This window comes from Narcine bancroftii, chromosome 1, assembly GCF_036971445.1.
Source record: "Narcine bancroftii isolate sNarBan1 chromosome 1, sNarBan1.hap1, whole genome shotgun sequence".
In the NCBI taxonomy this organism is placed as follows: domain Eukaryota; kingdom Metazoa; phylum Chordata; class Chondrichthyes; order Torpediniformes; family Narcinidae; genus Narcine; species Narcine bancroftii.
Window position 1 is genome coordinate 110,371,169 of NC_091469.1, and position 26,579 is coordinate 110,397,747.

Sequence of the window (26,579 nt, forward strand, 5' to 3'; positions counted from 1 at the left end):
CAAGTCTTTGGTTCTTTCGACGAGCTCTACAATTTTATTAGCAAAATAATTGATATCGACCCACAGTCAGCTACAGCCTTCAAAGCCTTTAACTTCTGGCTGCTGAACTTTGAAAACTTCCTGAGACTCATTGAGGTGGAGGAGGATAACCAGCGTCTAACAGCATTGCTGTCTATGGTGTCCTTGAGAGTCTACGAGAACATCCAGGATGAGACCACTTACACCGCAGCCATAAAGGTACTGAAAGGACTGTATGATCAACCGGTGAACAGAGTTCATGCCCGGCTCGTGCTTGCGTCGAGGTAGCAACAGCCCGGCGAGTCCAGCAGGGCATATTTACAAGTATTAAAGGCATTGGGGAAGGACTGTAACTGTGTGGACAAAACTGCTGCCGAGATCACAAATGATCTCGTCCGGGATGCCAGTGTGGCTGGGCTCAGATCAAATGAAGCGAGGCTGCGCTTGCTCGAACAATGGGTAGAAAAACTAGAGGACGTGGCCCGGTTTGCAATCACAATGGAGGATGCAGTCTTAAAGTCCACCGAGCTCTCTAGGGACTGGACCCCTCTTTCTGATGTGAGTAGAGTGCCCTTCTACCCTACCACCACCCAAGATACTGACGGCCTGTCGGCTGCTGCTACCCTTCCCCGTGTGAACCCAAAATGTTATTTCTGCGGGAGGGACAAGCACAGCAGGTCCCAGTGCCCAGCAAGAAAAGCCAGGTGCCAGAAGTGCCTTAAAAGGGGCCACTTTGCTGCAGTCTGTAGGTCTAAAATGGCCACCAGCAAACACAGTGCCTCGTGTGAAGCCCAATCGCCACTATCCCATTCAAACTCTTCTTCCCCAGAGCTCTCGTCCAATGAGGGCGAGGGCTCCCCTGCACGGCAACGCCTGACGTCACGGAGATGCCGAACCCGGAAGGGGCAGCCCACCCTCGCAACCATGGTGTTGGCCCGCCTCTCGCCCCCGTGCGGAACGCTCCACGCTACCGCCGCTGCTGCCGCCACCACAGACACCCGCGGGGCCGACGCTACTGCCACTGCTGCCGCCGCCACAGCCACCCCCGGGGCCGACGCTACCACCGCAGCTGCCGCCACTACAGCCACCCCCGTGGCCAACCTGGTACTCACCCTAGCATCCATCGCCGACGACCGCCAGGGCCCGACCGCCGCGACCAACGACCTACCCACCGCCAATCGCGAGCAACTACAAACCCCACTACTTACCATTCACCTACCAACGCCGCCACAACAGCACTTCCGGGAGGTCCTCCAACCTGCTTCTCGAGCGTTGACTACGTCATCCCGTTTCGTGACGTCATCCCGTTGCGTGACGTCATCGCGCAAAACTCCTCTGTCAACTGCTTCAATAACATTAAACCAGCAATGCTCTCATCCCCTCACCAGAGCAATGGAACTGATTAAAGTGCATGGACACTACACCAATTGCTTATTTGACTCTGGGTCAACTGACAGTTTTATCCAGCCAGATCTTGCTCTCCGTTGGGGACTTGACATTATCCCCACTACCCAGAGGATCTCATTAGCGACGAGGTCGCACTCGACTGGGATAAAGGGGTATTGCATCGCCACGCTGGAAGTACAGGGCGTAACGGTCACCCACTTCAAATTATTCGTCCTTCTCCAATTGTGCGCCCCAGTGTTTCTGGTATTAGACTTCCAGTGTCAGTTCCAAATGGTGTCCCTACACTTTGGGGGACCCCACGCCCCCCTCTCGGTCTGCCATCGCCCCACCCCCGAAGCACCCGAGCAACCTGCCCTCGTGCCCTGGGGCCAATCCTGCGGCCTTTCCACACTCCAGATTGCCCCGCCAGCACTCTTCGCAAACCTCACCCCTGGCTGGAAGCCTGTGGCCACCAAAAGTCAGCAATATAGTTACGAAAACAGGCAATTCATTAGGAGTGAGGTGCGTAGATTGCTGGCATCATCGAACCCAGTTCAAGCCCCTGGCGAGCCCAGGTGGTGGTTGTCAAGAATAGGGAAAAACTACGGATGGTGGTCGACTATAGCCAGACCATTAACCACTTCAAGCTCCTGGATGCGTACCCCCTGCCACGCATCACGGATGTGTACCCCCTGCCACGCATCACGGATGTGGTGAACCAGATCGCTCAATACCACATTTTCTCCACTATTGACCTACGTTCGGCCTACCACCAGCTCCCGATCCGCTGCGAGGACCGACCATTCACGGCCTTTGAAGCAAATGGGCGGCTATATCAATTTCTCAGGGTACCATTCGGGGTCATGAATGGTGTCGCGGTCTTCCAGCGGGAAATGGACAGGATGGTGGACCAGAACGGGCTAACCGCTACCTTCCCATATCTGGACAATATCACCATCTGCGGCCACGACGCCAACCTAGACAAATTTCTTCAAACTGCCCGTCGGCTGAACCTGACTTACAATTTGGACAAGTGTGTCTTCCGGACCACACGACTCGCTATTCTAGGTTGTGTGGTGGAGAACGGGATAGTCATGCCAGATCCTGACCGCATGCGTCCCCTAATGGACTTACCCCCCCCACATACCCAGAAAGCTCTCAAACGTTGCCTGGGCCTTTTCTCGTATTACGCCCAATGGGTTCCACACTACGCCGACAAGGCGCGTCCTCTTATCAAGACCACCTCCTTTCCCCTCTTGACCGAAACCACAGCGGCTTTCGATCGAATCAAATCCGACATCGCTGCTGCGATGCTGCACGCGATCGATGAGTCTGTCCCGTTTCAAGTCGAGAGCGATGCATCCGACTTCGCCCTGGCAGCCACCTTGAACCAGGCCAGTCGGCCTGTAGCCTTCTTCTCCGGAACCCTCCAGGGTCCGGAGAGTAGACACTCCTCGATCGAGAAGGAGGCCCAGGCCATAGTTGAAGCGGTGCGTCGTTGGAGACATTACCTCGCTGGGAGGCGCTTTACACTGTTGACTGATCAATGCGCGGTCTCCTTCATGTTCAGCAACACCCAGCGTGGTAAGATAAAAAACGACAAAATCGCCAGATGGAGAATCGAACTCTCCACCTTTAACTATGACATCCTGTACCGGCCTGGTAAGCTCAACGACCTGCCTGACGCGCTCTCCAGGGGGACGTGCGCCAGCATACAGATGGACAGACTATAGAAACTTCATGAGGCGCTCTGTCATCCAGGGGTCACTAGGTTTGCCCACTTTGTGAAGGCACGCCAACCTACCCTACACAGTCGAGGAGATCCGCTCCATGACTCGAGCCTGTTCGGTATGCGCTGAATGCAAGCCCTACTTCTTCCGTCTGGTTAACTCCCACGTTATCAAAGCCACCCACCCCTTCCAGTGTCTTAGCGTAGACTTTAAGAGGCCCCTACCGTTGACCAACCATAATAACTACATCCTTATGGCCATCGACGAGTACTCCCGCTTCCCGTTCGCTGTGCCCTGCCCAGACACCACTGCCACCTCAGTGATACAGGCCCTTCACAGTATTTTCACCATCTTCGTGTACCCCAATTCCATCCACAGTGATAGGGGGTCCTCATTCATGAGTGCAGAGCTGCGACAGTACCTTCTGGAGTGTGGTATTGCTTCAAGCAGGACCACGAGCTATAACCCACGCGGTAATGGCCAGGTCGAGAGGGAGAATGCCACCATATGGAGAGCGGTTACACTGGCTCTCCGGTCTAAAGGTCTCCCCACCTCTCACTGGCAGGAGGTTCTCACTAGTGCCTTACTCTCCATCCGCTCCCTCCTATGTACTGCAACAAATGCCACCCCCCATGAAAGGATGTTCCTTTTCCCGAGGAAATCCGAATCAGGAACCACTGTACCGGCATGGCTCACCGTCCCTGGCCCCGTCCTTTTGCAACGCCACATCCGGCACTCAAAGAATGACCCCTTGGTCGACCGAGTGACTCTACTCCACGCGAACCCACATTACGCCTACGATGAGTTCCCAGACGGGCGGGAGGACAGTTTCGGTGCGGGACCTAGCTCAGGACGCGGTAGACCCAGCAAACCCCCCCAACCCAACCTTCCCCAACTCCTTATTCTCCAGGCCCCGTGCCGCAACAGAAGGAACAACAGCACCCCAAAGACCCGGGCCACCCTGCCGACAACACGACTGGGGAATTGAGCGACGGAGCAGTCGCACCCGACGAGCCCGCTGGCGACACCACTCCAGCGACCCCAATCCCGGCACCACGGCGGTCACGCCGGATGGTCAGACCCCCTGACCGCTAAAGTCCTTGACCTACCCCTTCCTTTCATTCCCTCCCTCGTTTTTGTTTTTTTTCTCAGGGTCAATTCTCCAAGAAGGGTTGAATGTGATAGTACAGATCTATCACCAATGTACATAGTGTATATAGTTACTGTATCTAGACTGTGCTTACAGCGATTGGCTGAGAGCTAAGCCACATCTATTGTCTGGGCCTTAAAGGGTTGTGTCCCTAGCCAGGTCGGATCATTCCGGACTGGTCGGCCACCTGTGTAGAGCTCCGGTCTTTTGCTAATAAAAGTCTTGGTTTGGATCAACAAGTCTTTGGTTCTTTCGACGAGCTCTACACAGATTAAGTTAGAAAATGATGGAAGCCTTTTCTCACCAAAAATGCCATTAATTAATCCTCATAATTTTTCAAAGGATAACCCTATTTAAGTATCTGGTATACTAAAGGAAGTATAAAATAGGAGATTGTTATGAGAGTGGTAGATTGATGTCATTTGATCAGTTAAGAATCAAATATGATATCCCACTTAATATTCTTTTTTTTTGTTATTTTCAATTGAGAGCTCATTTAAGAGAAAAATTAGGACCAGATATGGTATTAAAATATTATACAGTTTTAGAACAGCTGATTTTTTTCCTTCTGATGTCTGTTTTCATAATTCCTTTTCTAGATTTGATATTTCTACCTTTAAATTATTAATTTGAGATATATACTCCTTTCTAACTTTAGAAGAAAAAATTATTATCTGTCCACGTATATACATCTTCATTGCATCTCATAAAACAAATTTATTATCCATAGAATCAGCATTAATGTCCAAGAATTGCTTGATCTGATTCCTAATAAACTGACAAGATGTTTGTTTTTCAACAACAGGCTATTAAACCTCCATCAAAAACTCATACCTTGTTTGTATTCTAAATATAACGCTGAACAAAGGAAAATGGTCCGATATCAGCTTTGAACCTGTTGTATCCTACCTTGAAGTCTTGCTGATAATAAAACATTCTAGAATATGAATCATGTCAGAACAGCTGATTGTTGATGGAACCGTTAAGAAATTTATCTCAATAGTATATATTAAATTACAAGAGAAAGCACCTAAATTAGGTTTATTTAAGTCAGGAGAAAGATGGGAACAAGATTGAAATATATCAATAGATCAACAAATTAGGCAACATTTATGTAAAGATTTTATGTCTAATACAATTAATGTAAGATATAGATTACTTCATTATAATTTTTTACATCAGCTATATATTACATCTCAGAAATTGAATAGATGGAAATGGAATACATCGGATCAATGTTTTAGATGTGGTGAAGATATTGGAACTTTTCTTCATTCTACATGCTATTGTTCAAAAGTTAAACTTTTTTGGATTTCTATGAGGAAATTTTTGCAACAGTTTACAGGTGTTGTTTTTCCATTGAATCCTGAATTATTTTTGATAGAGAATTTTGAAACTATAACTCCTAAATTATGGTTATCAGATTTTCAGTTGAAATTTGTTAAATTAGCTCTGGCGATAGCAAGGAAATGTATTGCTGTCACTTGGAAATCAGATGTTTTTTTTAACATTAGGAAGATGGCAAACAGAGATTCAAAGTACATGTAATTCAAGAGGTAAATATTCTGTAGTTTTACAGATTTGGGGTCCATATGCTCAAACATTAGGTTTGAAATTATAAATAATTCCTTTGAATCCTCTGGACTAGTGAAGTAATGTTTTTTGGGATCTTTGAGCATTTCTTAAGGAAATCCAATTCAATATATATTCATATTTATTATGTATTTTAGTTAAAAATAATTGCAGTTTGTTTTACTGTTTTAGTGGGGGTGGTAGGGTTTGGGGGTTGGGTGGAGGTGTTTACTTAGAGTTCTTTTCTATTTTTCTTTTTCCTTTCTTCTTTTTTTCATATAAATCAACATGTATTTAATCAATAACTCTGTAACAATGTGATGCATTTTTTTTCATGTTATGAGTAGATCTTAAATAAAGGAATGGGTCCGGGGAATCAGGAAGAGCAAGGAGGTGGGGTGAAGCAAATAAGGGGAAAGTTCAGCAGGATCGAGGAGAATGGGGAGGGGGGGGAGGGTGAATGGTCGAGAGAAAACAAGGGTGGATGTTACCTGAATTTTGAAAAGTTGTTTTTGTTGTTTGGTTGGAGACTGCCAAGTTCTTCTTATTTGCATGCAGGCTCAACTTGGAATACTGTAGGCCATGGACAGACATGCAGAATGGGAATTGGAAGTGGACCTAAGATGGATAACCATCAGGATATCCTGGACCTTGTGGCAAACAGAGTGAAGATACTCAGAAATCTGTGTCCAGTCTCCCTGATATAGACAGTCCTGGATACAATACATGACCCCTACTGATTCGCAAGTAAAATATTGCCCCTATTTGAGGCCCTGAATGGTGGTGATGGAAGAGGTGCAGCTGCAGGTGTAACAATTGGTGCAGTCTCAGGGATAAGTGCTGGGGAGGGAAACATTTCATGTGGAGGAATGAGTGGAAAAAGGAGTTCCAGAGAGATCCCTGTGGAAACTGGAGAGAGGAGGGGAAGAGAGGGAAAGTATATACAGTCTTTCTTGTTTGCAACCATGCTGCATCCACTTGTATTGCTTCTTACATGGAGTTAAGGGATGACACCCCAAGATCCCTCTGTACATTAATTCTCCAAAGGGTCTAGCCATTTTCTCTATATGTTCAGACCAATTTTGTATTTAACTTCCCAAGGCACTCCAGAATTCCATGTAACTTAATCTTATAGACTAACTTACTATGAGGGACCTTGTCAAATCTTTCACTAAATTCCATATGCATTTTACCCTGTCAATTGTCCTATCCTCATTCGCCCTTTCTCACTTAATCAAAAACTCAATCAATTTTGTTCAACAGTACCTCCCCTATATAAGCCTAGAATGACTATCTCTAATAAATCCAGGCTTTTCCAAATATGAATAAATCCTATCACTGATAATCTTCACAAATAAATTGTCTAACACTGATGTGAAACCCACCAGTTTATAATTTGCTGGAACATCCCTGTTGCTGTTCTCAAACAAAGCGACAACTGTCTATGCTACTGAATTCCTGGGCCTTGCATGCAGCTAATTACAATACAAAGATCTTTGCTGATGACCAAGGAATCTCCTCTCTTGCTTCCCTCAATAGCTAAAGATAGATTCCATCAGTCACGAGATGGGCATTGCCTGACACTTTTATGGCTCAAAGGTTGCTTGCTAGTTGCCAGCTCATACCAAAATGGTGTTTATATATTACTACATGAAGGCAGGGCCTACATATTTCCTAGGCAGCTGTGAATTTATGTGAGCATTGTGCATACAAGAGTAAATATCCCCATTTCTGTCCTTGTGATGGAAGTGGTTGATGATGGTTAGGATGATACACAAGTTGGACTTGTCCATGGTGTGTATTGTGGCTTGGTGATGTCCACTTTGATGGGGTGAAGGCCTCCTGAGCTACCACCAGGAGTTGAAAGGATGTTCCTTTCACCAGAAGTCGGGCCTTTTCAGCATAATTGGGAACCTACTGTGCATTATAAGAGAAAAACCCAAGACACCTCTTCAGAGCCTTGAGGCTATGAGGCAGAGGGAGTTCCATCAGTGGGCACATATGGTTGAGGCCTGGTCCAGGTCTTATGGTATTAAAATGAATACACTGTCAATAATACCAAAAGGCTGGAGTTGCAGGACAACAGGCTTTTAATACCATAAGACTTGGACCATGTTCCTGTTCTGGCCCAATCCCAGGACTAGTAATGAGGGAGGGACTTGGTTAACTGCCTTTATAAGGGGATTCCAGGGGGTGGAGTCACTGAGGGAAGGTGGACCAGCCATATATATGAACCACACATATACACTGTGCCAGTAACTAAGTAACAGTATACCGTGGTGTATCACCACAGATCCAAAACATTGTCCATAGATACTGCCTGACACATTGTAAATGTAGTTTTGTATTTTTACATTTTTCTCTGATTTGCAAGTAACTTTATAAATCTAATGCAGATTAAACCTAGGATGATATTTATATTCAGAAGAAATAGAAGCAGAAAGAAGACCCTTGCACCCAACATGCATTCAATAAGATCACAGCTAATCTTTTGCTTTGACACCGCCAAATTCTGTAACTATTTTGTGTTGTTACGAGCCTGGAAGACCCCAAAACCCAGCTGCCATAGAAATTCACCATGACAAATGGTTACTTAAACAAACGTTGCTTTTAATTTTCTTTAAACATAAAAACAGGGTCAAATTTAACTTATTATTATTAACTTAACTTAACCTGACTTAACCCCCTTCTACTTCTAAGCATATGTGTATGTAATGTGTATATGTTCAGGAAAGTTCTTTATTTTAATAATCCAATCATTCACTTCTCACTTCTGCAAGTTCACCGGTATCAGGCAATTCTTATACTGTGCACAGAATTTAACATTTATGAATTTTCACCAGGGTCTTGTGCTTAAAGGTAAATGGTTACCACTCAGGAATGTTCTCATTGGTTTCGGAGAGAGATTTGTTGCTCGTTGGACACACACACAAACTGATTTCCTCTGATCAGCCACTTCAGCGTCATGCCAAAGAAACTTGCTGCACCATGGGTTTTCCAAATGATAACCTCTTCTTCCAGGTCACCACGGAATTTCTCTTGTTTCCCTTATTTCAGGAGAAATACTCTACCCAGCCATTTCCTTTTGTAAGGACTACAAGAGTTTTCAACAGGCTGAATTCAGAACTCACAACCCATCTTCAAAATGGGGTTTTCAACAAGCCTGCTAGCTTGTCATGTTGCAGACTCCAAAAGCTACTGCATAAATGTAGACATATCTCTCTTTCTCTCCAAAGAATCACATGTTCTTTCTCTTTCTGTTTGCAAAAACACATGACCCCCCCCTGAGAACAGCAAACTGCAACTAGACAGATTTCCAGCACTGGAATCCGTTCTGAGCCTGGATATCTGTTGCTTTAAAGACAATAGTTCATTTATTCCACAGCATCAGACCAATTAACACCTACTTGTAAAGTCTTCATAAGCATTTTAAAAGTTTCTGTAAAGTCACTCTGGACATGAAGTGCTTTTGCATTTCAGATGAGATGTCTTTTGTGAAATATTAATGTCTGTTTGTGAAGTGACCTACACTAAATCCCCACAATCTATTTCTTTTAAAAACACTTATATATAAAATAAAATAGAGTAAAACCCGTTACAGTGTATTCAGATGTAATCTCACTCTTCCAAATTCAGGGCTGGTCGATTTAATCTTTCCTAAAAGTGGAAACTCTGATGTCAACTGTTTTACCGTCATGCATTTTAATTTAGGTTCCCGATCTGCCTTAGCTAACTCGCACCTTATACTTTGGCAGTTTGCCCACTTCATACTTAAAATCCTGCTTGAAATAAACTAAATTATTTTCAATTTTGATATAAAATTATATTATAATATTAATTAAATATATCTTAACTTTCAGATTATTATTTAAATTTCACAATACGAAGTTTTAAATCGTTTGTTCTCTTGAAGATGTTCTATTGAATATTGTGGGAAACTTAGGAAGAAATTGCAAGGACTTTGGGAGAGATCAGTGTATCATCTCTTGCCAAAGGACCAGGATGTGAAAAGTGGAGGATGGCTAATGTGATTTTAGAATGATTGTAAGGATAGGGCAGGGAATTACTGTTTGATGGCAAGATTACTGGAGGGAATTTTGAGGGATAGAATCTAAAATCATTGAGAAAGGAAATGACTGAATAGGAATTGTTACCATGCCTTTATGTGTGCAAACTCATACCTCACGAATTTGAGATGTTTGAAGAGCTGATATAGTTTATTGATGAGAGCAGGGCAGTGGAGGTTTTATTTATCCTTTGACAGAGCACTGCATGCTAGTCTTGAAGGTTAGACAAGAGGGATCCAGGGTGAACTAGTCAATTGAAAAGAAAATTAGCTAGTTGGAAGGATTCAGCGGGTTCAAGTTGAAGGTTGTGTTTCAACTTGGAGGACTGTGCTCAGTGGTATACTTCAGAGATTAGTGTTGAATCCACTGTTGCTTTTCATCTTTATCCATAGTTTGGATGAAAATGTTGTTTGTTGTTTACACCAGAATTGGTGGTATAGTGGACAGTGAAGAAGGTTATCCGAGGTTACAACATAATTGACATCAACTTAGAAAGTGGGCCAAGGAATGAGAGGAGAAAATTAACATGAACAAGTCAGAAGAGCTGCATTTTGGCAACATAGATTAGGACAAGGCTTACCTAGTCAATGAAAGGGCTCTGTGGTGTGATATAGAATGGAAAGACCTTTGAGTGCAGCTACATAGTTTCTGGAAATTGGTGATGAAGAAGGTATTTGGCATGCTTGCCTTCTCCTGGTTCCTCCATACTTCCTGCACTTCTACCTATCTTCATATCATCCACAAATCTGTCCACAGAGCCATCAATTTAGTCATCTAAACCATTTACATACATGAAAAACAGCGGACCCAACATGACCCCTATCGAACACCGCAAGTCACCGCCAGCCAGTCAGGAAAAGGTCCCCTTTATTCCACTCTTTACTTTCTGCCAATCATTCAATCTTCTATCCATGCTAGTAGCTTTCCTGTAATACCGTGCACTCTTATATTATTTAGCAGTCTTGCGTACGGCACCTTGGCAATCGGCTTTTCAAAGTCCAAGTTTACAAATCCACTGACTATCATTTATCTATGCTGCTCATTCTTTTCTATTTATTTATTTATTTATTTATACATACAGCTCAGTAACAGACCATTTTGTTCCACGAGTCTTTGAATCACACATTGAACTCTCTTATCTTATCAACCATGTCCCAATTTGCACATGGGTCAGGTTGCAATCCAGATATTATTACCTTTTGGTTTGGCTTTTTCAATTTAACTGCTTAAATTCCTCGAACAAAATCTCTTTCCTACTTCTTGCTATGTTATTGGTACCCAATTAGACCTCCCACCACTAACTTCCTTATCCCTGTTTCATCTTGCATGGTCCCTACACGAAGTTGCTGGGAACAATTTACTCATCCCCACAAGCAGCAAGAACCTCATACCTTTTGGACAAGTGATGATGCCGGCCTAATGCTACTTGCAAGATCTTCTCTTTTTCACACCCATCTCTCCCTCTTAATTTAATTGGTGTAACTGCCTCCTTAATTGAAATATCCAGATAACAAGACTCTTCCCTCATACATTGTTCTGTCAAAGCTCAGACTCCAGCTAATCAGCTGTGAGCTGACCATTCCTTGATCTGCAGACATTTATTGCAGAGATTGTCTTCATAGGATTCCAATAGTTTTTGGCAAATCCCATATACTACAACATCGTTTCTTATAATGTAATTTTATAATAAATTCATCCAGTATGTTCTTTAGTTAGGTTGCACCACCATAGCATGTCCCTCATCAATGATCCTTATTCTCACAAGTTCAATCTATAAATATTGCCCTCAACAAGCATTATCATAGACCACATTGATTCTGAGTCATTTGACTTCAACCATTCAATTGTATTTTGGTTGACCACATATGCTAATAGAACCCTTGTAGTTATTCATTTCAATGTACTGAAGATTAACAATGAAATGACAAATATTATAATTTTTAATTTGCTTTCCCATATCTCCTGAATGATTTTTTAAAATCAATGTTTATCAGCCTTTGGATGCAGCTTTCCTGGTCATAATAATTTGGTCAAAATGAATGAATTTGGTTATAAAGTTGGAACGTCTCAGCTGATTAAACAAAACAGCCAAGATATTCCAACTTTATTACCAAACTCGTTCATTTTGTTTAATCAATACTAATTTTAGGGAAAACTTGTGGGGAGGAATAAATTGGAAGCAAATTCTTTTGTGGTGTCTGGTGAAGCACAATTAGAAGATTTTGTGGATTGTTCACGTTATGTTTGATTTTGGCTGGATCTCTACAATTTGATTCACTGAATTATTTAGTTAAAAAATGCAAGGAGCACATCTAATCAACAGGCCTGTCTGAAAAGTGAGCAGGCATGCAAAGACCAAAATAGATGTTCTACAGGTGTGCCATGGAGAGCATTCTGGCTAGTTGCATCATTGTCTGATATGGTGGTGCCAAATTTCAGGACAAGAAATAACTCCAAAGGGTGGATTGCAAACTCAGTCTGCGACATGACAGGCACCAGAATTCACTCCATCGTGTTCATCTACATGAGGCAGTGTTTTAAATAAAAAACAGCCTCCATCTTCAAAGACCCCCCCCCAACCACCAAGGCCACATGCTCTTCACTCTGCTACCATCAGGAAAAGGGTATAGGACTCCAAAGACGAGCACTCAGCAGTACAAGGACAGCTTCTTCCCCGCAGCCATCAGATTCCTGAATAATCAATCAACCAAGGACACTGCCTTACTTTTTTGTGCACTATTTTTTTTTAAATAGTTGTAAGGTGGTGCATACGAATGTTTGCATGGTGGATGTTGGCACAGAATTTGGTGACTTGCTCATGACAATAAATTCTGATTCCGATTCATATGTCAATAATTCAGTGGATGCTGTTAAAGGTAAAACGGGTTTCATGGTTTTAGTATTTTCAAGGTTGCTTGAGCAGAGAAAAAAGGAGGCAAATCTTGCTAAGTCCAAATAATACCTGATAAAGCAGCTCTTGACTTTTAATTTGTTGCTGTAGAACCTTTTAGCTGAAAGCATGAGTACCAACTCAATCATGTGGCTTGGCAATTGGAGACTGTTATCAGGGAATGGCAGGATCACAGGATGGCAAGTCAACTTGCCTAATGATAGGAGTTTTGTTGGAGACTGCTATCATAGGATTGCCCAGCAACTTGCCTGATGATAGTAGCAGTCAGGCTCAAGGTTATCCTTACTATAAGTGGACTGAGCAACATATTGTGCAAAGAGAACAAGCATTTAGAAATTTAGAAAACTGTTACCCGATGGACAATGTTTCGGAGTGAAGCAAACAAACTGTTCTATATGCTTTGCTCCCACACAAGAATGCAAGACACACTCCTATGCATCAGCTGAACTCTCAATGTGACTGCAGCATACAACTGAAAATTTTACTATCCTCATACCCATTGCATCACTGGAAGGAAAGTAGCAGTTTTAAATGCCATTCCGGACAGAGAACCATCTGGGTAAATGCTTGCCACTATGGTTGTAGATCATGTCGAAAGAATCAAAGGCTTGTTGATCCAAACCAAGGTTTTTATTAACTAGAAGCGTATCACATGTAAGTTGACCAGTCCAGAATGACCTGGTCTGGCAGTAGTCAACCACCATCCGTGGCTTCTCCCCGTTTTTAACAACCGCCACCTGGGCCCTCCAGGGACGAACCTAGTGACCCCTGGATGACAGAGCTCCTCGTGGAGTCTCTGCAGCCTGTCCAGTTGTATGTTGGCGCAAGTCCCCCTGGAGTGTGCATCTGGCGAGTCGTTGAGTTTACCAGGCCAATACAATATGTCATAATTAAAGTTGGAGAGTTTGATTCTCCACCTGGCGATTTTGTCATTCTTGATCCTACCTCGCTGAGTATTGCTAAACATGAAGGAGACCATGTGTTGGTCAGTCAGCAGTGTAAAGCGCCTGCCAGTGAGGTAGTGTCCCCAACAACATACTTCTTCGACTATGGCCTGGGCCTCCTTCTCGACAGAGGAGTGTCAGCTCTCAGGACCCCTGAGGGTTCTGGAGAAGAAGGCTACCGGGCGGCCAGCCTGGTTCAAAGTGGCTGCCAGTGCAAAGTCGGAAGCATCGCTCTTGACTTGGAACGGGATGGACTCATTGATGGCATGCAGCGTTGCAGCAGTGATGTCTGATTTGATGTGGTTGAAGGCCGCTCTGTCTTCAGTTGACAGGGGGAAGGAGGTGGTCATGATGAGTGGCCGTGCCTTGTCGGCATAGGGTGGAACCCATTGGGCATAGTAGGAGAAGAAGCCCAGGCAGCATCTGAGTGCCTTCTGGGTGTGTGGGGGGGGGGGGCAAGTCCATGAGGGGATGCATGCAGTCAGGATCTGGCATTACCACCCCGATCTCCACCACGCAACCTAGAATTGCGAGCTGAGTGGTCCAGAAGACACACTTGTCGAAATTGTAGGTCAAATTCAGCCAAATTGCAGTCTGAAAAAATTTCTCAACGTTGGCATCATGATCCTTTGTGTCATGGCTGCAGATGGTGATATTGTCCAGATACAGGAAGGTAGCAGTCAGCCCATTCTGGTCCACCATCCAGTCCATTTCCCTTTGGAAGACTGTGATGCCATTTGTGACCTCAAAGGATACCCTGAGGAATTAATACAGTCACCCATTTGCTTCTAAGGCCATGAAAGGTCGGTCTTCTTGGCGGATCGTGAGCTGGTGATAGGCCGAACGTAAGTCAATGGTGAAGAACACAAGGTATTGGGCGATCTGATTAACCACATCTGTGATCCGTGGGAGGGGATACGCATCCAGAAGCATGAAGCGGTTGATTGTCTAGCTGTAGTCAACCACCATCCGTGTCTTCTCCCCTTTTTTAACAACACCACCTGGGCCCTCCAGGGACTCAAGCTAGGTTCGATAATGCCCTCATCCAGCAGTCTGCACACCTTGCTTGTGATGAATTTCTTGTCTTCATAACTATATTGCCGGCTTTTGGTGGCCACAGGCTTCCAGCCAGGAGTAAGGTTTGCGAAGAAAGCTGGCGGAGCAACCTGGAGAGTGGAGAGGCTACAGGTGAGGCCCCGGGGAACAGGGATGGGTGGCTCGGACTGCCACTGGCAGGAGGCTTCCGGGGTGGAGTGGTTACAGAGAGTGGAGCGTGAGGCCCCCCAGAGTGCAGGGAAACGGTTCGGAACTGGCACTGAAAATCCAGTCCCATCAATACAGGGGTGCACAGTTGGGGAAGGACTAATAGTTTGAAGTCTGTGAACGTGATGCCCTGGACTTTCAGGGTCGCCACGCAGTACCCCTTTACCCCGGTCGAGAGCGATCTGGTCACCAATGAAATTCTCTGGGCAGTGGGGAGAATAGCCAGTCCGCAACGGAGGACCCGGTCTGGGTAGATAAAACTGTCAGTTGACCCCGAGTCAAATACGCATTTGGTAGGGTGTCCAGGCACTTTAATCAGTTCCATTGCTTTAGTGAGGGATGGGGACAGTCCTGGTCTAGAGTATCTGATGCAGTGACTTGTAATGGGGACAGTGGAGTTTTCCGTGATGACGTCATGCAACGTGTGCGTGGTGACATCATAGAAACAGTTGGGCCAGAGCAGTCAGTGTCAAGGAGTTGGTGCTGCTGCCTGCAGCCCGCTGGGGGTGTCAGCCAGCCAATGGTAAGTGCTGGGGGTCGCTGCTTGCTATCGGTGGTAGGGCGGTCATCGGCGGTAGGTACCAGGTCAGTAGCGTCGGTTGTGGCGGCATGTCCCTGGTCGGCAGTGTCATTAGCAGTGGTGGGTACTGGTTCAGTAGCAGTGGTCATGGCGGCGGGTAACTGGTTGGCTGCCTTGGTGGTGGCGAGTCACCGGTCGGCAGCGTCAGTAGCGGTGGTGGGTGTGGCGTGTCCTTGGTCAGCAGCAGCAGCGGGTCCCTGGTTGGCAGCATCGGTAGTGGCGGTGGTGGGCTCAGTGGCTATGGCGGCGGTGGGCTAAGCGGTGATGGCAGAAGCAGGCTTAGCAGTGATGGTGGTGGCAGGTCCCTGGTTGGCAGCGACGGCAGCCATTGAAGTCCTGAGAGTACATGTCCATACTTAAGACCGCATTCTCCATTGTCTCTGCGATCCAGATCATGCCCTCTAGGTTTTTTTCCCCTGTGCTCTAGCAAGCACTGCCTCACCTCATTCGATCGGACCATGGCCATGTAGGCATCCCAAATGAGATCGTCTGTGGTCTCCGCAGCAGTTCTATCTGTGCAGGCACAGTTCCTGCCCAGTGCCCTTAGTGCTTGAATATAAGCTCTACAGGACTCACCGGGGTGTTGCCTCCTTGTAGCAAGTTTGTACCAAGCGTAGACCCTAATCACCATTCGCTTGTAGAGCCCTTTCAGCACGTTCATGTCTGTGGCGGAGCAACCGTTTAAGATCAGCCAGTAGGCGTGGCTACAGCCAATCACAATAATCCTACACTACAATCTATACATATACGCATTGGTGATTGAATCTGTACTATCACAGGGGTGAAATGCAGAAGCCTGTAGATGCTATGATTGCAGTGAAAACATACAGTAAATGCTGGAGGATGTAAAGATACTACCAACATTTTGAGCCTGAGCTCTTCTTCAAGGTATAAGCAATAATTAGGCAGGCATCTGAATAAAGACTTGGAGAGAAAGGGGGAAGAATGAGGGGGGAAGGTCCAGAATAACAACAGAAGTTGTTAATTAGATGTGATGAGAAAAGATGAGAACAACTTACATCTGGGCATTCTCCAACCAGATGGCATTAATATCAATTTCTCTGGTTTCGTTAACATACCCCCCCCCCCACCCTATCTTTGTCCCATTTCCTCAAATTTTCCCTCTCCCTCTCTTTCCTTTTCCCTCTGTCTCCTTTCACAGAGCCAAAATTCAATTCTCACCTTTTAACTTATCATATCCAATTAACAAATGTGTCATCATATTTGACTTCATGCTCCTTTGCTGGGATTCAGGGAAAATGGTCGGTTTTGCTGAACTGATAATGCGGACACATTTTATATCTGACTATTCAGATTGATGTAGCTGGAGTAGCCCTATCCATTTGAATGGATTCTTCACATGGATTGGATGGAAATGTTATGCAAATGATAGGTCAGTGAATCTTTTAAAATTACTATGAATGTTTAAGATGTGCGTTAATAAAATAATTATTTTTCAAAGTTTAATTTTTCAAGTTAATTCAGCTATTTCATCTGTTAAGTCGTCACCTTTATCTATTGTTCATACCATGCTCGCATGGTAAAAAAAAAATATAGTTTATAAGATGCATTTTTAAGCTGCTGGAAATGACTTTCAAGGTATGAATTGGTTTAGATTTGGTCCTCAGGATCTACCACAGCAGAAAAATGAATTCAGCTGGACCTGTGAGATCAAGAAAGGTAGTGTCACCACAGAGATTGCACAGGAGTTTATCACAAGGCACAGGCTCTGTTGAGCATGTACCCACCTAAAGTCCTATGCAATTATAGTTAACTTATTTTAACAAAGCAACAGCACAGCTGTGATTTAACCTGCAAATACAGCCAAATTATTTTTCCCAGCTTAAATATGAAATTACTTATCGACTGAGTTTTAAAAAACCCCTCTGGTGAAAATATTTCAATTCCATCACTCAGGCTCTGTAGAATTTCCATAAAAATATTGCTTTTTTTTTATTTGCAGATCAAATCAACTTAAATTTATTGCCTGGTTTGGGACTGAGAGATCACTCAACAGTCAAAGTAATTTCACTTCTGGTGACGTCATCGTCATAGCTTGTACGATACCAATGTATTGCAAAGTCTTGGATCTGTTTCTTCAGGATTACAGGGTATATTTTCCTCATGACTTCAGATTGAAGAAAAAACTTTTCATCTTGATTCAAAATCAATTACAACCCAACAGGCTACACACTGCAATCTGAATTGAGCATGAGGGCTGAACATCAGAGCACCATTTGGAGGACCCTGGAAAAGTCTGTAGGAAAGGACACACAGTATTCTCTAAAGGACAATACAAATGGACTGTAAAACTGAGTATATTACCAAAATCTTTACAAATGCTGCCTGTCATCTTGATGCATAGTTACACTTTGCTCATGCCAACCCCTCAGATAAGCTCATAACTATTTTGTTGCATGGGCTGCATACCAATGCTTGAACAGTTGGTTTCAACAGTAACATTTCCAGCTGTTTGATACAGAAAAATGTGACCATACAAGCCAATAAATTTGCTGCATCTCAGTTAGACTTCAAGATGAACACATGGCAACTATCACTATGGCACCTTGTGAAAAGTGTGCAATTACATCGGTAGTTTCAGTGAGAGAGCCACACATGGAGATAATGCCATTAATTGACACATCAATCATTCCTTTGATCCACAGATGAGTAAAACATTAGCTGATATTACAATAGCAGAATGAGTCACACATATGATAGTGAACAGCAGTTGTGTCCTTGCCTTGTTCTGTGTCACAAATTACCGCAGGTAACTTCCAGCTGATCGTTCACTGGTTGAGGCAATTGTCCTCAGCCATTTGCCAAAGCGTTAACATGGTCTGGCACTCCCTGACATGGCTTATTTCATCTATGTCTGATGCAATATTAAGGCTAGTGTAGATAGATATATATGCCTCCATTCCTTCACAGCACACAAAGTCAACATCTCTACTTCACAAAACTGTTGAAGTACATTCACTTCAAACAAACAACTGACCATTTGGTGATGAGATGAGGGTATTAGAAACAGACTTGCTAGATCTACCTGAATATCACATGAAAGAAAAATATACTGTATGCATTACATGTATAGGAAATACCAATTTATTGATTTTATATCATACCAAATGGTATATCATATCAAATAAAATGGAAGCTTGCTTAATTATACATCCTTGGCAGTACCCGTTTCCCAATCATAGGACTTCAAAATCAACCACTTATTATAAAATCTTATATCGTTATTATTACATTCTTTTTCATTTGTTATTTTTTCTTTTAATTGAATTGTTTTTCTCACATTCAAGTTCAAATTGAAATAATCTATGGTGTTCACTTCAGAAAATCATATCCCTTTCAGGTAGCATATACAATTTTCACTTAATTTGAAGTCAATGTAAAGATAAAGCCGGCAGGATGTAAAATGAGAGGTCAATTTGATGCTGTCCATCCACTTCTTTTGTCCATAAGGAATAGAAACAGAGTGCTCCATCTGGGTTGTCAAGTCTGTTCTTCTATTCAATAAGATCATGGCTGATCTTGCTGTGGATTCAGCTCCATTTACCTCTTGTTCTCCATGACCCTAAATTGCCCCATTGTTCAAAAACCTACCTATCTATATCTTCAGCCATTTCTCTCTCTTCCACATTTTATAATCTTTTCCCTATTTCTGTCATGACCAGCTCTATTCTACTCACTTTTTTTTCTGTACTTTTCATTTCACTAAATTCCAATGTCAACCATTCTTTTAATGCTCTCATTTGTTCTTGAATTTTTAAAAATCTATATACCGTCCATCTATTTTACCTTCTATTCCTCTGTGCAGAGCTTGGTCTTCTTCTTCCTCTTCTTCTGTGTCTGCACCTGTGCTTGTGTCTTCTACTTCTCTTCATTGTATCTGTGCCTCTTCTGACTTTCTTGTTGAGCTGCTTGCCTCACTTTGCTGGATGTATTTTTGCATGGCTTCTTGCTGTTGGTCCTCTTCTTCTGGGCTAGTTCTCTGTTGGGCCTCCTGTTGGTGTTCTTCTTTCCTATCACTCCCTTACCTGTCGCTTTCCTCTTCTTCCAGCTGAGAGCCCTGATGTCGGGCATGTGTTAGTTCGCTCTTCAGCTGTTCCCCCCTCCCGTCGGTGTTTTCTTTTTCCTTAGTGTGCGTATTGCGCGCTTGTGTTTGGCTCAGAGAGCCATTTTTGCAGTCCAGCGGTCAGGAGGTCGTGACTTTGTGGGGTTGTCACCAACCTTGGGGAGCGGGCTCTTTTCTCCACGATGGCTCCCTGTTTCTTCATGCTGGTAAGGCCTTCTCCTTTCTTTTCTGGCGTCTTTCCTTCTTCTTTTCCCCATTGTTTTTACTTTTTCCTTCTTGGGTGCCATTTTCTTTCTTTTCTCCACAACTTTATCTTTTATTTGATAATACCTCTGTTTTCTTCACTTTATTTCTTCTTTTCTGGAGAGGGCTGGTATTCTCCTACTGGCCACTACTCCATCACGTGACTCACCTATCTATTCCTTAAGCACATTCAATGAGGCAGCCTCTACTGCTTGACTGGTAAGAAAATTCCATAATTTCATGACTGCCTCAGAGAAGAAATTTCTCCTTATCTCTGTGTTAAATCAAATTCCCTGAATCTTTATGTTTTGTCTCCTGGTTCTAGCCTCACCTGCCAAACCATCTCCTGTCTTCTACTGTATCTATTCCTGTCATAATTTTATGTTTCAATAAGATACCCTCCATCTCTCCTCCCAAACTTCATTCCATATGCCTCAGTCTGCTGAAGCAGAAAATCCCAGCTTTGGTATCATTTATCTCAGTGACAATTATGCAAATCAATTTTTGTTGAGAATACTTAATTTAATGAATTATGTTTACTTATAATATTCTTGAAATGCACTTCATAAATAAGACTTATTTTTGCTTAAGGTTGCACAGCACAAAAAAATTATAATAGAGCAATAATGCCTTTTTTTGCTTCCTATTAAATAATATTTTGTCAGTTTTGACATGGATTGGATTGGAAACACAACATCCTGGAGAGGTGTTTTCTGTAAATACTTGTGATACATAGAGGATATTTTTATACATCTAAAATTATTGACTTCAGTATCATTGGAGCCTGCCCAATACCATTGAATAATGGAAATGGATTTACAATTGACTGTCACTTTACAATTGATCTTGCATATTTAGGTAAATTTATGCTTTGTTCGCACCTGAAAACAAATGTATCAACAATGCAGTAACAACTAAATGAGGTATAAATCAATTACACCATAATTTGGCCAATTGTTGGTCTCTGTGGGGTTTCAGGAAGGTCATTATGAACTATGAAAATGACCTATTCTTGCAGGACATATTTCATATCTTTATTAAGGTGAAACATGATAGCCTTTGATATTTATTTGGCAATGTGAGCCATTATAGATCTATATTAGTAGTAATATTTAGGTTAAGGTTAAGTTATATTTCTTATAAAACATATTAGTAAAGTAAATTATAGTGTTAAAATATTGTATATGAATTCTTAGTAAGTTAGCTGTAGGTTGGAACAGGGTCGCACACACAGGTCAAAGCACACTTTGTACTCAGAGAGTTCATTCTTGGAGTCACAGTGTCTATGAAAGACAGAGCTAATGGATCTGAGGTGGTTCTTAATTATTCAAGAACAATGGAGTGTTTGCTTTATTAAAAAGTGAGGTATCTAAGTACTCAATAAGAGCTGCTGAGGAGGCCATCTGTTTTCAAACAAAGCCACTTCATCCTCTTGAACAGAAATGAGGTCAGCGGTTGTTATAGATATGGAGTGGTTCTTCAAAAGGAATGGAATTTTGATAGAAATAAAGCTGATAGTCATTTGGTTTCCAAGAATTGGGACTCATCTCAGTGACAATGTAACTGTCACAGTATTTGGAGAAATATATTATTGAATTCAGACATTTTTGTATTAGTTAAATTGCAGGGATTAAAGGCAGATAAATGCCCAGTGATGAACGAAGTAACCCAAGAAATAGTGGATGCATTAGGGATAATTTTTCAAACCTCCATAGGTACTGGATTATTTCCTGAGGATTGGACGGTAGCCAACATAACCCACTCTTTAAGAAGGGAGAGAGAGAAAAATCGGGAAACTACAGACCAGTTAGCCTGACATTGGTTGCAGGGAAGGTGATAGAATCAGTTATTAAAGATGCAATCGCAGTACATTTAGAGAGTAGTAGTATCGTTGGATGGAGTCAGCATGGTTTTGTGAAGGGAAAATCATGTCTGACTAATCTAATAGAGTTTATTGAGGCTAGAGGGGAATCAGTGGATGTGGTATATTTGGACTTTAGTAAAGCATTTGATAAGGTTCCGCAAAAAAAGCACTAGCGTATAAACTTAAAAAGCCGGCATAGGAGATATGGTATAAAGGTGGATAGAGAATTGGATGATAGACAGGAAGCAAAGAGTGGTAAAAATGGGTTCTTTTCGGAATGGCAGCCAGTGACTAGTGGGGTACCACAGGGCTCCGTGCTGGGGCCACAGTTGTTTACAATATATATCAACAATTTAGATGTGGGAATAGATAGCAATATCTCAAAATTTGCCGATGTCATGAAGTTGGGTAGCAGGGTTGGCTGTGTAGCGGATGCTAGGAGGGTGCAGAGTGATTTGGACATGTTAGGCGAGTGGGCCAGGACATGGCAGATGCAATATAATGTGGATAAATGTGAGGTTATGCACTTTGGAGGTAAGAACAGGAAAGAGGATTATCTTCTAAATAGTATCTGTTTAGGAAAAGGGGAGATGCAGAGAGACTTGGGTGTTGCTGTGCATCAGTCATTGAAAGTGGATGTGCACGTGCAGCAGGTGGTGAGGAGGGCGAATGGTATGTTGGCGCTCATAGTGATAGGATTAGAGTACAGGAGTAGGGAGATCCTGGCCTTGGTGAGACCACACCTGGAGTACTGCATGCAATTTTGGTCGCCTTATCTGAGGAAGGAGATCCTCTCCATGGAGGGGGTGCAGAGAAGATTCAGTATGTTTCCAATGCTGGGAAAAACTAGAACCAGGGTCACAGTTTCAGGATAAGGGGAAAGTTTTTTAGGACTGAGATGAGGAAAAATTTCTTCTCTCAGAGGGTGATGGATCTGTGGAATTATTTGCCACAGGAAGTAGTTGAAGTCGGTTCCTTGTTAATATTTAAGAGTAGGTTAGATTTGGCCCTTGTGGCTAAGGGGATCAAGGGGTATGGGAGAATGCAGGAACCGGGTACTGATCAGCCATGATCATATTGAATGGTGGTGTAGGCTTGAAGGGCCAAATGGCCTACTCCTGCAACTATTTTTACATGTTTCTGTGCTTCTATGTAAGAAGATTTGATCCTGAGAAGACAGAAATTAAATTTCTTTTTTATAGGAGATGCATTGGTGGCTCAAAAGAATTTCACTTCTATTTAAAGAATATCTCTCAGGACATCTTATCAAAAGAATTGTGAGTTTAAAGATGCCTGAAGATATGATGTTTAAAAGTGCTTTATAATTATTTTTGAATTGAGATTTTAAGACCTACAAGCAAGACTAAAATGATGCTGAAGTTTTAAAGATTGACTTTTACACACACACAAATACACACATTTTACATTTGTGTTTAGTGGGTAAAATTTAGAGATAAGTTTAGAGATAAGTAAGAAATGTTATGTTATTGACAGTTTAATAAAATCTATTATTTTGAATTTACCATTTTCTGGTAAATTTTCCATTGCTGTTCCTGTGTTAGTGCTCTTTGGCTTGGCTTCGCGGACGAAGATTTATGGAGGGGGTAAAAAGTCCACGTCAGCAGCAGGCTCGTTTGTGGCTGACAAGTCCGATACGGGACAGGCAGACACGATTGCAGCGGTTGCAAGGGAAAATTGGTTGGTTGGGGTTGGGTGTTGGGTTTTTCCTCCTTTGCCTTTTGTCAGTGAGGTGGGCTCTGCGGTCTTCTTCAAAGGAGGTTGCTGCCCGCCAAACTATGAGGCGCCAAGATGCACGGTTTGAGGCGTTATCAGCCCACAGGCGGTGGTCAATGTGGCAGGCACCAAGAGATTTCTTTAGGCAGTCCTTGTACCTTTTCTTTGGTGCACCTCTGTCACGGTGGCCAGTGGAGAGCTCGCCATATAACACGATCTTGGGAAGGCGATGGTCCTCCATTCTGGAGATGTGACCCATCCAGCGCAGCTGGATCTTCAGCAGCGTGGACTCGATGCTGTCGACCTCTGCCATCTCGAGTACTTCGACGTTAGGGGTGTAAGCGCTCCAATGGATGTTGAGGATGGAGCAGAGACAACGCTGGTGGAAGCGTTCTAGGAGCCGTAGGTGGTGCCGGTAGAGGACCCATGATTCGGAGCCGAACAGGAGTGTGGGTATGACAACGGCTCTGTATACGCTTATCTTTGTGAGGTTTTTCAGTTGGTTGTTTTTCCAGACTCTTTTGTGTAGTCTTCCAAAGGCGCTATTTGCCTTGGCGAGTCTGTTGTCTATCTCATTGTCGATCCTTGCATCTGATGAAATGGTGCAGCCGAGATAGGTAAACTGGTTGACCGTTTTGAGTTTTGTGTGCCCGATGAAGATGTGGGGGGGCTGGTAGTCATGGTGGGGAGCTGGCTGATGGAGGACCTCAGTTTTCTTCAGGCTGACTTCCAGGCCAAACATTTTGGCAGTTTCGGCAAAGCAGGACGTCAAGCGCTGAAGAGCTGGCTCTGAATGGGCAACTAAAGCGGCATCATCTGCAAAGAGTAGTTCACGGACAAGTTTCTCTTGTGTCTTGGTGTGAGCTAGCAGGCGCCTCAGATTGAAGAGACTGCCATCCGTGCGGTACCGGATGTAAACAGCGTCTTCATTGTTGGGGTCTTTCATGGCTTGGTTCAGCATCATGCTGAAGAAGATTGAAAAGAGGGTTGGTGCGAGAACACAGCCTTGCTTCACGCCATTGTTAATGGAGAAGGGTTCAGAGAGCTCATTGCTGTATCTGACCCGACCTTGTTGGTTTTCGTGCAGTTGGATAATCATGTTGAGGAACTTTGGGGGACATCCGATGCGCTCTAGTATTTGCCAAAGCCCTTTCCTGCTCACGGTGTCGAAGGCTTTGGTGAGGTCAACAAAGGTGATGTAGAGTCCTTTGTTTTGTTCTCTGCACTTTTCTTGGAGCTGTCTGAGGGCAAAGACCATGTCAGTGGTTCCTCTGTTTGCGCGAAAGCCGCACTGTGATTCTGGGAGAATATTCTCGGCGACACTAGGTATTATTCTATTTAGTAGAATCCTAGCGAAGATTTTGCCTGCAATGGAGAGCAACGTGATTCCCCTGTAGTTTGAGCAGTCTGATTTCTCGCCTTTGTTTTTGTACAGGGTGATGATGGTGGCATCACGAAGATCCTGAGGCAGTTTACCTTGGTCCGAACAAAGCTTGAAAAACTCATGCAGTTTGGCATGCAGAGTTTTGCCGCCAGCCTTCCAGACTTCTGGGGGGATTCCATCCATACCTGCTGCTTTGCCACTTTTCAGTTGTTCGATTGCCTTATATGTCTCATCCAGGGTGGGAACCTCATCCAGCTCTAGCCTTAGGGGCTGTTGAGGGAGCTGGAGCAGGGCGGAATCTTGGACTGAGCGGTTGGCACTGAAAAGAGATTGGAAGTGTTCTGACCATCGGTTGAGGATGGAGATCTTGTCGCTGAGGAGGACTTTGCCGTCTGAGCTGCGCAGCGGGCTTTGGACTTGGGGTGAGGGGCCGTACACAGCCTTTAGAGCCTCGTAGAAACCCCTGAAGTCGCCAATGTCCGCGCTGAGCTGGGTTCCTGTGTTAGTGTTAGTGTTAGTGTTAGTGTTAACAAAGTCCCTTTAGCACCCCCCCCAAAAAAAAAATTAAAAGGGTTGTTCATTTGTAACAGAAGAACAAATGCAAACAGAGTCCATGAAATCTGAAGAGAAAGGACTCTAAGTGAAAACACAATGCTGGGGAAACTCAGCAGGTCAAACAGTGTTCTTTATATAGCAGGATAAAAATACACTTGCACCCACACTTACTCCCTCAACACAGTCCAGGGCCCAAACAGCCCTTTGAAGTGAATCCATAGGACTGAGTTAATGCATGTGGTGCTCCCTTTGTGTCCTTCTCTACATCGGAAAAACTGGGTGCAGATTGGAAGATGGCTTTGCTGAGCACCTTCACTCCACTCACACCAGTGACAGACCTCCAAGTAGCCAACCATTTCAGTTCTGTGTCACATTCCCATATTCACATGTCTGTCCATGTCCACCAACATCACCAATCCCACCAACACCATCTGCAAATGGGAAGAACAGCATCTGATTTTCCATCTGGGCACTCTCCAGCCTGATGGCATTAACATTGACTTTTCTAGTTTCTGTTAACCTGATGTCCTCTTTTGTCTCTCTTCCCCCTCCCCTCCCCCTTTCATTCCCATTTCCCATTCTCCTCCCTTCCTTCTCTAATCACCTAGCCATCCCTTGTTCCCTTGATCATTGCTGTCCCCTCCATCACTTCTCCATCAATCAATTCCTGCCTTTGAGACCACACATTCCCCTCCCCCACTCTTAAGTTCAGATGCTTGCCAACATTATTCCTTAACTTGATGAAGGGCTAAAGCCTGAAACATCAGTTATTTATTTTTACCTTTGCTATTATTATGAGCCCAGAGGACCCAAAAACCCAGCAGCAATAGATATTCACCAAGACCAATCATTATTTAAACAAAAGTTGCTTTTAATTATCTTTAAATATGAAAACAAAATCACACTTTAAACTATTACTATTAACTTATCTAACCTAACTTTACCCCCTTCTAATTCTAAGTGTATGTGCATGTAATGTGTATGTAAGTTCAGAAAAGTTCTTTAATTCACAGTCCAATCTCACTTCTCATTCCTCCAAGTTCACTGGTTGCAGGCAATTCTCATACTGTGCACAGAATTTAACATTTATGAAG

The 26,579-nt window shown here is 43.6% G+C and overlaps 2 long non-coding RNA genes across 3 annotated transcripts in view; one reads left to right on the plus strand and one right to left on the minus strand.

Moving 5' to 3' along the window:
- LOC138742487 (uncharacterized) overlaps positions 1-5,201 on the minus strand; it is a 102,712-nt gene extending 97,511 nt beyond the window's left edge. The window contains exon 1 of the long non-coding RNA XR_011344222.1: positions 5,119-5,201. This is a non-coding gene — a long non-coding RNA (uncharacterized lncRNA). The remainder of the gene's footprint in view (positions 1-5,118) is intronic.
- Positions 5,202-5,307: 106 nt separating this feature from the next.
- On the plus strand, positions 5,308-18,792 carry LOC138742523 (uncharacterized). 2 transcript variants are annotated; one of them, XR_011344258.1, is made up of 5 exons: positions 5,308-5,427; positions 5,799-5,840; positions 6,415-6,603; positions 16,936-17,014; positions 17,585-18,792. It is a non-coding gene; the product is annotated as an uncharacterized lncRNA (long non-coding RNA). The 2 variants fall into 2 exon arrangements; XR_011344252.1 differs by lacking the exon at positions 5,308-5,427 and having other exon boundaries at positions 5,661-5,840.
- The last annotated feature ends 7,787 nt before the right edge of the window (positions 18,793-26,579 follow it).